This window comes from Somniosus microcephalus, unplaced genomic scaffold (assembly GCF_052327205.1).
Source record: "Somniosus microcephalus isolate GS21.2 unplaced genomic scaffold, FLI_Smic_1.0 unresolved_chr2, whole genome shotgun sequence".
Taxonomy (NCBI): Eukaryota; Metazoa; Chordata; class Chondrichthyes; order Squaliformes; family Somniosidae; genus Somniosus; species Somniosus microcephalus.
In genome coordinates this window covers 61,186,865-61,204,565 of record NW_028225180.1, presented here as the reverse complement: position 1 = coordinate 61,204,565, position 17,701 = coordinate 61,186,865, and the positions used below count along the sequence as shown (strand labels likewise).

The 17,701-nt window shown below is 46.3% G+C and overlaps 1 pseudogene; it reads left to right on the top strand.

The window, feature by feature from the left end:
* The window catches only part of LOC147092706 (NACHT, LRR and PYD domains-containing protein 12-like), a 1,351,730-nt pseudogene that overhangs the window by 28,855 nt on the left and 1,305,174 nt on the right, over positions 1 to 17,701 (top strand).

Below are 17,701 nucleotides of genomic sequence, written 5' to 3'. Positions count from 1 at the left end.
GAGACGGGACTTTGTCTCCACAATGACTGTGCGGTGGTCACTACTACCAATACTGGACAGATGCACCTGCAACAGGTAGATTGGTGATGATGAAGTCAAGTAGGTTTTTCCCTTGTGTTGGTTCTCTCACCATCTGCCGCAAGCCCCATTCTGGCAGCTGTGTCCTCTAGGACTCTACTAGTTCAGTTAGTAGTGATGCTACTGAGCCACTCTTGGTGATGGACATTGAAGGCCCCCACCCAGTGTACATTCTGTGCCTTTGCTACTCTGTGCTTCTTCCAAGTGGTGTTCAACATGCAGCAATACTGATTCAGAAGCTGAGGGAGGTAGGTGGTAATCAGAAGTGGGTTTCCTTGCCCATGCCTGACCTGAAGCCTTGAGACCTAATTGGGTCCATAGTCAATGTTGAGAACTCTCAGGGCCGCTCCTCCCCTCCCCGGCTGTATGCTACTGTGCCGCTATCTCTGGTGATTCTGTGCTGCTCGTGGGACAGGATATAACCAGGAATTATGATGTTCCGTTGTCGTGTCCGTAGCCGATGCCGAGGTCGATGTTGGGTGGTCCAACATTGCTATTGGTTCTCGTAGCGGTTTATTACAACTGAATGACTTGCTAGGCCATTTCAGAGGGCAATCACATTGCTGTGGGTCTGGAGTCACATATAAGCCAGACCAGGTAAGGACGGCAGATCCCTTCCCTAAGGGACATTAGTGAACCAGATGGGTTTTTACAACAAACCGATAGTTTCATCGTCACCATTCCTGATACTAACTTTTTATTCCAGATTTATTTAATTAACTGAATTTAAATTCCCCAGTAGTGGTGGGATTTGAACTCGCGTCCCCGGATCACTCACCCAGTAACATAACCACTATGCTACCGTTCCCCAGTAATCTGATGTCCTGTTGGACATTGAAGGACAGAGAAAACTAATCCCATTAAAACCACTACAGATTCTCAGTGATTCCTCACTCTCTGAGAACAATATTTCTGATTCTATTTTAGTTTCATCTGATTTATTTGCCATTAATGAGTGAATCAAGATGTTACAGAATATTCAGCCCATGTTCAGAATGGATCAGCACCCGGACCAGTGTCTGTTTTATGTCTGAGAGACCATTGCTGAGCAGATCCTTTCCTTCTCATTCCCAGTGTTTGTCTTTCACTTCGCTCCTCAATATATTCATTATTATTCCTTACAGAAGGTCACTGAGCTTGCGGAGAAGGGAAACCGGGCTGACAGTTCCAAACTTCTCCTAAATCTGGTGATGGAGAAAGGCTCTCGGGCCACAAGGGTGATGTGGGAATCCTTTGTGAAAATGCGCCATGGGGTAACAAAGTTGAACAAAATACTGAAAGAAATACAGGAACTTGGTACGGTAAAATCACCCACTGATTTCAAATTCAGATTCAAATGCTACAGATTCTACTGTAATACTACACAGATCTGATTTCATGAAGCTCAATTTATTAAAACAGGTTCTGATCATTTTGATTATATGAACATCACACGAGGTTTATCTGAAGAACCCAGTCACCTGAAAGGTAAGGGATGACATGGAGATTTCAAAAGGTTCATAACACTTCGGAGAATCAGTAATATTGATGGTAGCTGTTTGTTTAGAGATTGTCACAATCTGAAGTTCAGGGGCGGACAAACAGGATTGAAAGTCGTTTGGAATTGTCATCAATCATCATCTACTCTGTGTAGATTCAAGTTACAATTCATACGATTTCTGACACATCCTGATAATATGCGGATGTTGTATAGTTTCACTTAATCCAGCTGCTGATCGCTATCACTTCTGAAGTTTTATACACACCTGGCAGGATCCTGATATACTGTGAAACCCCATCCACACCTGGCAGGATTCTGATACACTGTGAAACCGCATCCACACCTGGCAAGATCCAGATACACTGTGAAACCCCATACACACCTGGCAAGATCGAGATACACTGTGAAACCCCATCCACACCTGGCAGGATCCTGATACACTGTGAAACCCCATCCACACCTGGCAGGATCCAGATACACTGTAAAACCCCATACACACCTGGCAGGATCCTGATACACTGTGAAACCCCATACACACCTGGCAAGATCCAGATACACTGTGAAACCCCATACACACCTGGCAGGATCCTGATACACTGTGAAACCCCATACACACCTGGCAGGATCCAGATAGACTGTGAAACCCCATACACACCTGGCAAGATCCAGATACACTGTGAAACACCATACACACCTGGCAGGATCCTGATACACTGTGAAACCCCATACACACCTGGCAAGATCACGATACACTGTGAAACCCCATACACACCTGGCAGGACACACCTGGCAGGATCCTGATACACTGTGAAACCCATACACACCTGACAGGATCCAGATATACTGTGAAACACCATACACACCTGGCAGGATCCTGATACACTGTGAACCCCCAAACACACCTGGCAAGATCCTGATGCACTGCGAAACCCCATCCACACCTGGCAGGATTCTGATACACTGTGAAACCCCATCCACACCTGGCAAGATCCAGAAACACTTCTGAAGTTTTATACACACCTGGCAGTATCCTGATATACTGTGAAACCCCATACACTCCTGGCAGGATCCTGATACACTGTGAACCCCCAAACACACCTGGCAAGATCCTGATGCACTGTGAAACCCCATCCACACCTGGCAGGATCCTGATGCACTGTGAACCCCCAAACACACCTGGCAAGGTCCTGATGCACTGTGAAACCCCATCCACACCTGGCAGGATTCTGATACACTGTGAAACCCCATCTACAACTGGCAAGATCCAGATACACTTCTGAAGTTTTATACATACCTGGCAGGATCCTGATATACTGTGAAACCCCATACACTCCTGGCAGGATCCTGATACACTGTGAACCCCCAAACACACCTGGCAAGATCCTGATGCACTGCGAAACCCCATCCACACCTGGCAGGATCCTGATACACTCTGAAACCCCATACACACCTAGCAGGATCCTGATACACTGTGAAACCCCATACACACCTGGCAGGATCCTGATACACTGTGAAACCCCATACACACCTGGCAGGATCCTGATACACTGTGAAACCCCATACACACCTGGGAGGATCCTGATACACTGTGAAACCCCATACATACCTGGCAGTAACCTGATACACTGTGAAACCCCAAACACACCTGTCAGGATCCTGATTCACTGTGAAACCCCAAACACACCTGGCAGGATCCTGATACACTGTGAAACCCCATACACACCTGGCAGGATCCTGATACACTGATGCCCCATATAAGCCTGGTAGGATTCCGATACACAGTGAATCTTCCTAATGGCAGTGAAAGAGAGAACCTTACTCTACTCAAAGAATAGTCCTTTAATTCAGGAGATGTTTTAAACCCAATGAAATGACTAATGGAAACATATTTGTAATTTCACAAAGCTATATTATAGGAAACCAAGACCAAAATGAAACTACGGGGTATAATTATTGGTAGAACAGTTCTAATGAACGGTGAATGTTTTCTGCTCTAATATTTCACTGAGTGAATTGGCAGTAGTTCTATTTCTAATTCTAATCTGTTATGTGACAAGGCTGTTATAACAAATCTTTCACTGAATGTATGTGTAAACCTGCTCAAATTACTGAAACACAATATAACTGAAGAATGATGAGGGTCAGGAAAAGGCCATTTGGCCCCAATAAGCCTGTCCCTGTTGGAGATGACCCCACCTACCCCTCCTCTCAGTGTATCCACAGAAACACATTCAGTTGTCTCCAGAGCCCACTTGCACTGCCCCTTTCGTGTCCCTCCCTGGTAACTGGTCTCCCACACTGTTATCCTTTGTGTGAAAACTTTACCCTGATTTCCCTCCTTACTTCTGACTTTCAATTTTCTCCATTGCTAATTATTTTGGTTATTGTGAATCTCCTCACGAATGTTGTAAATTCCATTAAAACGTTTCAATACTCAAGTCTCTTGCCCAATACAACAACCCCCCCCCCCAACCTAAACTCCTAATACCTTGCATCATCTTTGATTACGCTCTGTACTTCAGAATTGCAGTAACCTTTAGCTGCGATCAGATGACTGTAGAAAGGCAGACAATACCCTGGCTAACCTGCCCGAGACCAGTAACAACAGCAATATAACTCCTGTATACCCCTCTTTCTGCACACAATAAACCTGATAACCAGCCCGAGGCCTGATCTAATAACAGTGGAACTTCTCTTTAGGGAGGTATTTCCAGAGCTTGCGGCTTAGAAAGCTAAGGGAACGGGGGAGTGATGAACGTTGGGAGGTCACAAGAGGCCCGAATTGGAGGAACACGGAGATTTGAGGGTTATAGGGCTGGTGGAGGCTACTGAGATAAAGAGGGGGCGATGCCTGGGAGGAATATGAATAAAAGAATGGGAATTATTTAATTGAGTTGTTGCTGGACCAGGAGCCAGCGAGTAGAGTGGTGATAGGTAAATGGGACATTGTGTGAGTTAGGATACGGGCAGCAGAGTTTTGGACATGCTCAAGTTGACGGAGGGTGCAAGGTGGGAGGTCGACCAGGAAACCATTAGAATAGTCGAGTCTGGAGGTACCAAGGCATTCATGAGGGTTTCAGCAGCAGATCAGCTGAGGCAGGGCAGAGACAGGTGATGTTTCGGAGGTGGAAGTAGGCGGTCTTTGTGATGAGAGGATATGGGCTCAAAAAGTTAGTTAATGGTCAGATGGGATGTCAAGTGGAACTTCTGCACATTCAGTCTGTTCTTCTCCCAATGCACACAATATTCCAAATAACCTGCCCAAGGCCTGACACAATAACAGTGCAAAATCTGTCATTCACAACCAGTCCCTCTCCCGCTGATATCCAATGCCCTATTTTCCATTTCTGCAGAGGGAAGCAACACTGACTATTTCAATGATTGATCCACTCGAACCTCGACTGTCTTATAAACATGATCATGTGTGGATTTGTATTGAGATGTCTACAGCACAGGGCAAGCCAGATAGTATTAACCATCAGAAGGCAAAAAATATCACCTTCATAAACACCTTCATAGGTGTACTCGTACATGAAACACAAAAAGTGAGCATGCAGATACAGCAAGTAATTCGGAAGGCAAATGGAATATTGGCCTTTATTGCAAGGGGGATGGAGTATAAAAGTAAGGACGTCTTGCTACAGCTGTACAGGACATTGGTGAGACCACACCTGGAGTACTGTGTACAGTTTTAATCTCCTAATTTAAGGAAGGATATACTTGCATTGGAGGCAGTTCAGAGAAGGTTCACTCGGTTAATTCCTGAGATGAGGGGGTTGTCTTATGAGGAAATGTTGAGCAGGTTGAGCCTATACTCATTGGAGATTAGAAGAATGAGAGGTGATCTTTTTGAAATATATAAGATTCTGAGGGGGCTTGACAGGGTAGACGCAGAGAGGATCTTTCCCCTCGTGGGGGAATCTAGAACTAGGGAGCATAGTTTCAGAATCAGGGGTCGCCCATTTAAAACGGAGATGAGGAGAAATTACTTCTCTGAGGGTTGTGAATCTTTGGAACCCTCTACCCCAGCGAGCTGTGGAGGATGAGTCATTGAAAATATTCAAGGTGCAGAGAGACAGATTTTTGAAAAACAGGGGACTCAAGGGTTATGGGGAGCAGGCAGGAAAGTGGAGTTGATGCCAAGATCAGATCAGCCATGATCTTATTGAATGGCGGAGCAGGCTCGAGGGGCCAACTGACCTACTCCTGCTCCTACTTCTTATGTTCTTATTAGAATCAAGTGAGGATTTGAAACTTTTCCCCCATATTGCTGAATTTCAAGTGAGGTTGCCATTAACTGAGTTTTAATTTCTACACACAACTCTATTGAAGCTGTGAATTAAATCTTGCAATATTTTACTGAATGGTATTGAGAAGTTGTTTTTTGTCAATATAACTAACATTGAGAACCATTTCCTGCCTGTTCTTATCGAAGATGTTCAACAGAACCACAAGGAAACACTCCGGGTACAAACTGAAACACTGAGAGTGAACACTATATCCTAATAAAGGAGAAGGTTAAGGTTTTCCAGCTGGTTGATCGATACGCTGAGCTATCGGTCATTTCTACTGTTCGAGATCGGACTCTTGTAGAACATGAACTGCTGGCAAGAGGCCGAGACCATGAAGAGTGGAGAGAGAAACATCTCCGGAGAGAGCTGGAAAAAATCCGAACTGATCAATTGTTCCAGAGCAGTTTTTCCCAGAGAAACCCTAAATCTGGGAGTTCAGCAGCAGTGAGCGGAGTCCCGGGGATTGGAAAAACAACAATGGTACAAAAGATTGTTCATGACTGGGCCACTGGGAAAATATACCCACACTTTCAATTTGTTTTCAGTTTTAAATTCCGGGATTTGAACGCTATTAACTGTAGAATAAACCTGAGGAATCTGATACTGGATCTGTATCCTTACTTTGGGAATATTCTGGGAGAGCTCATGAAGAACCCAGAGGGGTTGCTGTTTATATTCGATGGTCTGGATGAATTCAAGGACAGGATCGATTTTGCTGACAATCGGAGAAATACAGAACCTCAGCACATGTGCACAGATCCCGAAGACTGGTGTGAAGTGTCTGACATTGTGTACAGTTTAATACAGCACAAGCTGCTCCCAGGATGTTCAGTGCTAGTGACCAGCCGCCCCACTGCATTACATTTATTGGAAAAGGCTGAGATCAGTGTCTGGGCTGAAATCCTGGGGTTTGTTGGTGAAGAGCGGAAGGAATATTTCAACAAGTTTTTTGAAGATCAGACGGTGGCAGCAGCTGTTTTCAAACATGTGGAGGAGAACGAGATCCTGTACACCATGTGCTACAACCCTTCCTACTGCTGGATCCTCGGTCTGGCACTGGGTCCCTTCTTTACACAAAGAGACAGTAAACAGCAGCGAGTTCCCAAGACCATCACCCAACTATATTCCTACTATATTTACAACATTCTGAAAAACCATGGCCGAGAGATTGAAAGCCCCCGTGATGTGTTACTGAAGATTGGTGAGATGGCCTTCACAGGAGTCTCCGAGAAGAAGTTTGTGTTTAGAACTGGAGATTTGATCAAGTACAATCTGCAACCTTCCCAGTTTCTGTCTGGGTTTATGATGGAACTTTGGGAGAGAGATGATTCTGCCCAGAGCGTGGTGTACACATTCCCGCACCTCACCATCCAAGAATTTGTGGCCGCACTCGCACAATTCCTGACTCCGGATCCCGGGGACATCCTGAAACTCCTCAGTGAAGCACACAGCGAGGAAGATGGGCGATTTGAGACATTTCTCCGTTTTGTTGCTGGTCTCTCCTCCCCACAGTCAGCTTGGCTCCTGGAGGAGTTTCTGGGTCCATTTCTTCATCAAACCACCTGCCGAGTGATTGACTGGGTGAAGGAGAAGGTTGAAGGACAGATTGGAGACACAGGGAGTGAAACTGGTAAAAGGAACCTCCTGAACACATTCCACTACCTGTTTGAGTCTCAGAATAAAGCACTGGCTTGGGCCACAATGGCACCTGTGGAAAAACTTACATTTGGAGATACTCACCCACCGAAAGCATTGCGATTGATTATGATTGACTGTGTGGTCCTATCTCATGCCATTGCACTTTGAGATGTAATAAAATATCTCGATCTACAGAACTGCTCCATTCAGTGTGAAGGACTCCAGCGGCTAGGACCCGTACTGCCCAAATGCCGGGTGTTGAGGAAACTGTTTATTTGTCTCTAACTGTTGGGTAAATTGTAGAACAGTCACGGATTGTGTTGTTGCTCCATAAATAAGGGAAACAAACAGTTCAGTTAAACCAGAGAGAAGCAGATTCAACACAAATATGACCAATAATAAGAGGATCGGTTAGTAATTCCCTAAGGACTGGATAATCTAAAATGGATCATTGTGAACAAGTAGGGATTTTACAGTCTTTATTGGATCACCAAATACAGGTCACTGAGAGTCTGATGATTTAATTGCAATAAATCATATTTATTGCTATTTTTCTCACTGCTTAAGATAGGTCCATAGAAGAGGCTCCTTCTCACTGTTCCTTGCACGTAGGCTGACACTAACTGCAGCAGTCCGTGTGTTGGATCATCCCACCCTCTTCTCGAGGTGTAGGAGCAAGCAACAGTCACCTGACGTCAAGGTGCATAGGAGAGGCTGTTTTTGGAAGTTCCCTCACCGCACAGGGGGCGGATTATGGGGAATTCCTGGGTTCACTGCCCCCGGTTTACCCAGGAGCCGCCCGCAGTGTGCGAGGCCCCACCGCTGGCCGGTGTGTGTCTGTACTCCGGGGCTCATACCCCACAACACGTTAGATTGGAACCTTTTTCCAGTCGATCTGAGCTCCCAAATGCCACTGAAGTGTCGGCCCGTATACAAGTGTGAGGCCTGAATCCATGACCTTCTGACTCAGAGGCGTTAGTGCTGCCAGCCGGGTGAAGAGATGGGGGATGTATTGGAGAGTGTGAAGGGCGGTGTCATTGATCAGTTAAGATAGCTTCACACAGACAGCACTTTATTTAATACATACATTTACTGACCGTCCCTGAATATATGGGGAGAGTGAGATTCATTCAGTGACGGGAAAATCTGTTCAATAATTTCCTGAAGCTTTTTCATTGCTTCTGTAATATCAGATAGAGAAAATTTGTATCAGCTCCAGGTTTTGATTCCGTTTCTTTCTCTCTCTCTCTCTTTGTGTTTAGATTGAGTCACAATAAACTGGGAGATTCCAGTGTGAAACTACTGTCTGAGGCTCTGAGGAACCCGGACTGTAAAATAGAGGAACTGAAGTAAGTATCAGACTGTGTGAGGTTGTGTTTATAATAACTAGATTTCTGACATTGTACATTATTATTAGTATCATGATCAGCCATGATCTCATTGAATGGCAGAGCAGGCTCGAGGGGCCGAATGGCCTACTCCTGCTCCTATCTTCTATGTATCAATAATAGTGTTATTAATCAACATTGGGGATTTACTCTGATTCCTGTTATTTCTCTCTCTGATCCCCAGTCTATGGGATACCGGTCTCACAGGTTCTTGTGCCAAGTATCTCTCCTCCGCTCTCAGAACAAACCGTTCACTGAAGGTTCTGTCTCTGGGGTTTAACTCGTTCACAGACCGATCTGTCCCCGCTCTCCGTCAGCGCATACTGACCTGCAGGAGTCTGAAGGAGATCCGGTGAGTGTGTTAATATTTCATGTAATAAATATAAATGGGATTCAGTCACTTTTATGGGTACTTTTTGTCAGTAATTATTATTGAAATATTAACCCCAGTCTCCCTGCTATTTACACTGATGTTCAATCGTTTATTTCCTGTTTAATCTTTAATCTGTTTCAGGCTTTTAGGGAATCAGTTCGGTTCAACCGGAGAGAGACACCTGGAGTCACTGCGGGAATCCAGAGACAGGCTGAGAGTGATTGTGTGAACATTTTAATTTGTAAACATCACTGCTCTCATTATTTGAGCATTTTTGGAAGGAAATCTGCTGCCCTTACCTGGTCTGGCCTGTGTATCGCTCCAGTCCTTCACCAGTGTGGGTGACTGTTATATTCTGTTAGCTTTCTCTGAACTGTCCAGTGAGCCACCCAATTGTATCAAACAGCTACATCAATGGTTCAAGAGGAAGGCCCACCAGCACCTTCTCAGGGCAATTGGAGTGGACAATTAATGGGGCCATACCAGGGACACCCACAGCCCGAGAATGGATGGGGAGAACTTGCCCCTCTGGTGTAAAACTGGTGTTTCAGATCATTGAAATGGAAATCCAATGCTTTCTGTGAGGCCGCCGATTTCTGATGTCAGTTCCACTCTCAAGCAGAAAGTTGAGGGAGAAATGTCCCTGCGGACACCAGGGAACTTCCCATCTCTTGTATCAGTGCTGTTGGATCTGTTATGTCCACTTGAACATTCAGAGAAGGCCCTGGATTAACATTTCATCGATGAAAGCAACAGCCAATGGGAAAGAGAATCAAGCCGAGCGCACGATGAGCCGCCGATTCGGTGATAGCGACAGTCAGTGGGGAAGAGAATGGGGCCGAGCGCATGATGAGCCGCCGATTCGGTGATAGCAACAGTCAGTGGGGAAGAGAATGGGGCCGAGCGCATGATGAGCCGCCGATTCGGTGATAGTGACAGTCAGTGGGGAAGAGAATGGGGCCGAGCGCATGATGAGCCGCCGATTCGGTGAAAGTGACAGTCAGTGGGGAAGAGAATGGGGCCGAGCGCATGATGAGCCGCCGATTCGGTGATAGCGACAGTCAGTGGGGAAGAGAATGGGGCCGAGCGCATGATGAGCCGCCCATTCGGTGATAGCGACAGTCAGTGGGGAAGAGAATGGGGCCGAGCGCATGATGAACCACCGATTCGGTGATAGCGACAGCCAATGGGGAAGAGAATGGGGCCGAGCGCATGATGAGCCGCCCATTCGGTGATAGCGACAGTCAGTGGGGAAGAGAATGGGGCCGAGCGCATGATGAGCCGCCCATTCGGTGATAGCAACAGTCAGTGGGGAAGAGAATGGGGCCGAGCGCACGATGAGCCGCTGATTCGGTGATAGCGACAGTCAGCGGGGAAGAGAATGGGGCCGAGCGCATGATGAGCCACCCGTTCGGTGATAGCGACAGTCAATGGGGAAGAGAATGGGGCCGAGCACATGATGAGCCGCCGATTGGGTGATAGCGACATTCAGTGGGGAAGAGAATGGGGCCGAGCGCATGATGAGCCGCTGATTGGGTGTTAGCGACATTCAGTGGGGAAGAGAATGGGGCCGAGCGCACAATGAGTCAGTGACAGCAACAGTCAGTGGGGAAGAGAATGGGGCCGAGCGCATGATGAGCCGCCGATTTGGTGATAGCGACAGTCAATGGGGAAGAGAATGGGGCCGAGCGCATGATGAGCCGCCGATTTGGTGATAGCGACAGTCAATGGGGAAGAGAATGGGGCCGAGCGCATGATGAGCCGCCCATTGGGTGATAGCGACAGTCAGTGGGGAAGAGAATGGGGCTGAGCGCATGATGAGCCGCCCATTGGGTGATAGCGACAGTCAGTGGGAAAGAGAATGGGGCCGAGGACACAATGAGCCGCCCATTCGCTATCGCCTGAAATGAATTTCTCCTCCAATCTTATTCATTATGCTAATTGTCTGCCTGCTAATTGTATGTTATTAAAACTGCTAGGTGACCCTGTCTACAACTATTTTATTTACTATTATTGGTATACTCAATGCTTAATTTATGATGGTTATGATTTTGAATTCAATAAACGAATATCAGTGGATGATTTTGACTTCTTTGTAAATTTGGCAAGAAAGCGTTAATTCATTCACTGAGCAGCTTGTGGGGATCCTATTGAGGGCCGGTGAGGTGAACTCATACTCAGTTGGAACTGGGAGATAGACAGTTCAGCGAGCAATATTAGGCATCATTTACTTCTAGACATCGGCTGGGAGGTAAAACCCAGACGGTTCCTCAGTGAGGAGCTAAGGTGAAAGGGTTAAAGTTTAATCTGCTCCCTTGACATGTATCTGTTGGGATATTGAATACCAGTGTCTAACAGGGGCTTATAACACACAGTTCAGAAGCGATTGTGCTGCCACTGAACCACAGCTAACACTGGTAAGGAATTAAATCTCAATCCATCTGTATGAATGAGCCGTGCTACAGATGTCAAGGTATGAATAGGATGGCAGGAACACTGTACATCAACAGCTCAGTGACAGCATGTGATCTCGGGGAAGACCCCAGTTTCAGTGCTACGAACTAAACCAGTGCATGGTGACAGGATAGGAAAAGTGGAACTGCAGTTGAACAGGTAGAAACCCAGTGGTCAGTCCGCCCAGTGACGAGGGTCACAGCTGGACATCTCCAATTATCCAGTCCGCCATCGGCATCAGCATCGTGTTGGAGAAATTGCTAAAAATTGTTTCTGTTTGGTTAGCTGCCAAACATGGAAACCAAAAGAAATAGCGTGTGGCTGGTTCTATGGGGAGATGCAGTCCCCCATACCCCCATTATTGTCCTTATGTAAATGAACAGAGGGGCCTTGGAGTGCATGTCCACAGATCCCCGAAGGGAGCAGGATAGGTAGATAAGGTGGTTAAGAAGGCATAAAGGATACTTTCCTAACTGAGCACTTTGAGCCGCAATGATGCCATGATAGAAACTGTAATTTCGAGAGAGCCAAATTGGGGAAAGAAAGATCTGGCTATTTCCATTTCTTTCTGTCGGCTTCAATCTCGCCTGTCACCTCTCTTAATCCCTCTGCCTACTTCTCCCTCTCTATCTATTTCTGTCTTCTTTTTTTGTTTGCTTTTCCCAATCTGCCAGCTCGCTCTGTGACAGAGATTTATATTCTACTCGTCTCTCTCTGTCTTTCCTCCATTCTCTCTATCATCTTTCCCTGACAGGCTCCCTCTCTCTCTCTAATGCAGCCATACCAAGCCACCGTCCCTCGGGAATGCAATTTTAGGTTGGTGAGGGAATATTACTGAAAAGACAACAGCAGGTCTATTGAAAAAAACAGCACCCAACAGCAATCGCAGCCGTCTAGATGTGGGTGTAAGTGCCCTCCATTCTGGCTTGTAACGGTTCACATTAATCTCACAGATGAGTTAATAACAAGGCATTGTAGTGTGTTTTGTACCATATAATACCAGAGCCATGGAGAGTTTGGAGGGAACTTGATGAATCTTCTGTGAAGAATGGTGTTATGGCCAGGAGGTTAAGAGTGACCAATGGCTGTGCTCCTGGAATCCTGTGTCATCGCACCAATGCTCTTCTCAATCTTCCTTGCTGCAATGCTCCATCTCACCCTCAGTGAGCTCCCCACTGGAGTGGAGCTAATTTACAGAACAAACGGGAAACTGTTCAACCTCCGTCACCTCCAGTGCCGATCCAAGGTCGTCCCATCCTCTGTCGTCGAATTACAGTATGCAGACGATGCGTCTGCGCTCACTCGGAGGTCGAACTCCAAACCATCGTAAACACCTTCACCGAAGCATACGAGAGCATAGGCCTTACACTAAACATCCGTAAGACAAAGGTCCTCTACCAACCTGCCTCCGCCACACAGTGCTGCCCCCCGATTATCAAAATCCACGACAAGGCCTTGGACAACGTGCATCACTTTCCATACCTCGGGAGCCTACTGTCAACAAGGGCAGACGTCGACGATGAATTCCAACACCGCCTTCAGTGTGCCAGTGCAGCCTTCGGTCACCTGAGGAAGAAAGTGTTTGAAGACCAGGACCTCAAACCCGGCACTAAGCTCATGGTCTACAGGGCAGCAGTGATACCTGCCCTGCTGTATGCCTCAGGTACATGGACCATGTACAGCAGGCACCTCAAAGCACGGGAGAGGTACCACCAACGCTGCCTCCGCAAGATCCTGCAAATCCATTAGCAGGATAGGTGCACCAACGTCAGTGTTCTTGCTCAGGCCAACATCCCCAGCATCAAAGCTTTGACCATGCTCAATCAGCTCCGATGGATGGGTCACATTGTCCGCATGCCCGATACGAGACTCCCAAAACAAGCGCTCTACTCGGCGCTCTGGCACGGCAAGAGAGCCCAAGGTGGGCAGAGGAAACGCTTAAAGGACACCCTCAAAGCATCCTTGAAAAAGTGCAACATCCCCACCGACACCTGGGAATCCTTGGTCCAAGGCCGCACAAAGTGGAGGAGAAGCTTCCGGGAAGGTATCGAACACCTCGAGTCTCTTCGCCGGGAGCAAGCGGAAGCCAAGCACAAGCAGCACAAGGAGCGCACGTCAACCCAAGCACCCCACCCACCCGCCCCTTCAACCACCGTCTGCCCCACCTGTGACAGAGACTGTAGGTCCCGCATTGGACTAATCACCTGTGAGCTCATTTTTAATGTGGAAGCAAGTCATCCTCAGTTCCGAGGGACTGCCTAAGAAGAAGAAGAAGAAGAAGCTCCTGGAAGTGGAAATACATCCCGCGCTTACAGCTGTGTGGGTCAAAGGAAACAGACAGAACAGAAGGGCGGATATAATTGCAGACTTTCCAATCTGATGTCCATTCATTTATAACTACATACCGCAACAGTTGTTGCAGAACAGGGGATCACAGGATGGTGAAAATATCAACCATCGCAAAGACATGAAGAGACACCTGATCATTGAACTCCCGGTAAACTAGGGGAGTGAGTAGGAGCTGGAAATCCAAATAGAGAAATACTACTGATTAAAAAATAATTAGATTTCTGAACTTAATCTTCATAGTTTTACTCCTGTGCCTTTAGCCCCATGGCTTTAACTCTATGAGTTAGGCCTCGATGGTTGTGACTGCTCCCGTGAGACGACACATTGGATCCCAGCAGGGGATCGGGCTGTAGATCCCACAGACCATGTAGGGAGTGCAAGGTACTGAAGGATTCTTTCACTGCTCTTTAAAGAGAGAATACATCTTCGACAAATCATTATGCACAAAGGGTTAGTCCCAGATATTCAAGACATATGGGCACAGCTCCTGGAATCTAAATGGGGCCTTGAAGTCCAGTGTCGATTGATTCAGCACCAAGATCAATTGCTCTCAGACTCTCTTCACCGAATTCAATGATCTCCGACCACTCTGAGCAAAGCCGAACCAGTACCCGCCATTGTAAAAGAAGATCTGCAGTGGAAACATAGAAACATAGAAGATAGGAGCAGCAGTAGGCCATTCGGCCCCTTGAGCCTGCTCCGCCATTCAATGCGATCATGGCTGATCATCCAAATTCAGTACCCTGTCCCTGCTTTCTCCCCATATCCCTTGATCCCTTTAGCATTAAGAAATATATCCAACTCCTTCTTGAATATATTTAATGAATTGGCCTCTACTGCCTTCTGTGGTAGAGAATTCCACAGGTTCACCGGTATCTGGGTGAAGAAATTCCTCCTCATCTCTGTCCTAACTGGCTTACCCCTTTTCCTTAGACTGTGACCCCTGGTTCTGGACTCCCCGACCATCGGGAACATCCTTCCTGCATCTAGTCTGTCTAGTCCTGTTAGAAATTTATAAGTTTCAATGAGATCCCCTCTCATTCTTCTAAACTCCAGCGAGTACAAGCCCAATCGACCCAATCTCTCCTCATACGTCATTCCTGCCATCCTAGGTATCAGCCTGGTGAATCTTTGCTGCACTCCCTCCATGGCAAGAACATCCTTCCGCAGATAATGCGACCAAAACTGCACACAATACTCAAGATGTGGTCTCACCAAAGCCCTGTACAACTGCAGCAAGACATCCTTGTTCCTGTACTGAAACCCTCTCGCTACGAAGGCCAACATACCATTTCCCATCTTAACTGCCTGCTGCACCTTCAGCGGCTGGTGCACAAGGACGCCCAGGTCTCATTGCACTTCCCCTTCTCCCAATCTATTGCCATTCAGATAATAATCTGCCTTCTTGTTTTTGACACCAAAGTGGATAACCTCGCATTTATCCACGTTGTATTGCATCTGCCATGCTTCTGCCCAATCACCCAACCTGTCCAAATCATACTGGAGGTTCTCGGCATCCTCCTCACAGCGCACATGCCCACCCAGCTTTCTGTCGTCTGCAAACTTGGAGATATTACATCTAGTTCGCTCGTCCAGATCAATAGTATATATTGTGAATAGCTGGGGTCCAAGGACCGATCCCTGCAGTACCCCACTTGTCACTGCCAGCCACTCAGAAAAAGAGCTGTTTATTCCAACTCTTTACTTTCTGTCTGCCAACCTGTTCTCTATCCAAGTCAATACCTTGCCCCAATCCCATGTGCCTCAATTTTACATGCTAATCTCTTATGCGAGACCTTATCGAAAGCCTTTTGAAAGTCAAAAGGAAAATCACCACTTTGCATTTCCCCGATACCAAGACAAATATGGGATTCCGCCGTTTACAATCTGTTAAATCAATTTTGATTGGAAAATGATTAGTCCTCCCTTACATGTTTTCTTAACAATGCTACAAAGCAATTTTAGGAAAAAATAAACTGAGAAAATATCTGTCACTTGCAACAAAATAGGTTCCTGAATATTGGTGGAGAAAATGTGACAAACAAACTCCTCGCTTAAAAGTAGCTGACGGCAGAGCTGTTTGAATTGATTTGATGCAGATACAGAGGACATTGATTTGATGCAGATACAGAGGACAATAATTTCATTCCTCCTGTGAGGTTTCTGTGTGATGAATAAAGCTTTTTAGAACAAAGAACCCAGCACACAGATGGTTAGATGGATTGAGGCTGATTTATTAATAGCAGATCTACATTGTGCAGGCTTAGGTGGAGGAAATTTTTTATCGTCGACCGAGTTTCATTTTAATCATGTGGGAAGTTGAATGAGAAATTTAAATAAAGTGAACATCTGTCAGATTTCAGAGACCAATTCATTCCTTTCAAATCAAAAATGAACAAAATAACAAACAATATAATGCATCCATAAACAAGGAAAAGAGTTGTTCCTATTACCTCTATAAATGATATATTTTCATCCTGAAAATTAACATTGAATATATGGCTGGGAATCTCTCTCTGAAGTTCAACCACATTACTTGTAGTAGGTATATAACATTGTTAGTCCTTTAGTGAGCATCAAAACAGGAAGTTGTAAACTTAGGAACTAACAAATAGTGAGTTTGATGAAAAAAAACAAATGCTGATCTATGAAATAAGTCCAAGTTGCAGTTTAATTGGAAGGTTATAAATGTCTTCCCAATATTTAGTTGGAGGAATTTTCTATTCATCCAGTACTGGATGGCAGACAAGCTGTCAGACAATTTAGAGACCGTGCCTATTTGGAGCAAATAATGAATCATACAAGGGCAGAATTTCTATTGTAGCTCTTTTGGTGGAAACAATAAACAAATAAACTGTAACTTAACAATAAACATTAAAGGAAACTTAACAACTTAAATTAAAATGTTGTTGCCGGGGGTGAGGTTGCACTCCAGTCCCGCGGGAGGACTCGGGCGTGCCGGTGGACACCGCGTACTCCATCTCCAGGGCCACCCGGGGGGCAGTTGTGGCCACAGAAGAGAGGCAGGCAGTCGGGCCGAACGACCCCCTCGACCGCACGCTGCCTGGACTTGTTGATGGCCACATTGGCCAGGCCCAGGAGCAGTCCTACAAGGAGGTCCCCCGACCTGCCCGCTCCCCTCCGCACTGGGTGACCAAAGGTCTGGAGCTTGGGACTGAAGTGCAGCCAAAAATCGAGGAGCAGCCCCTTCAAATAATGGAAGAGGGACTGCAACCTCTCAACACTCCACATAAACATGGAACACGACTCCTCCAGGAAGCATTCCTATTTTTTGGAGAATAGTGTGAAACGCTAATTGCAAAGCATCTCGTTAGAAAAACAAATTTACAATCTTCTGCTGTATTTACAACCAATTTCGCTGTAGATAGTTCGTCCACTGACCGTGAACACAAGTATTACAATCCTGCTAAGTCACTTCACAGTGAAATTAAAGCTAACAACTTTCCTATATCAAGTTATTGTGCAAGCGCTGACTGACTCTCACTAACTCCCAATACAAAGCACACAGCTTGTGCGCTCAATGCTAATCACATCACTGGAGCGCTCCTTCAGTCTGGAACCAGACGAGCACGGCCAGCCCGGGCTGGATTCAGGCAGCGAGCTCAGATCTTTCTTTGCATCTCTGCTG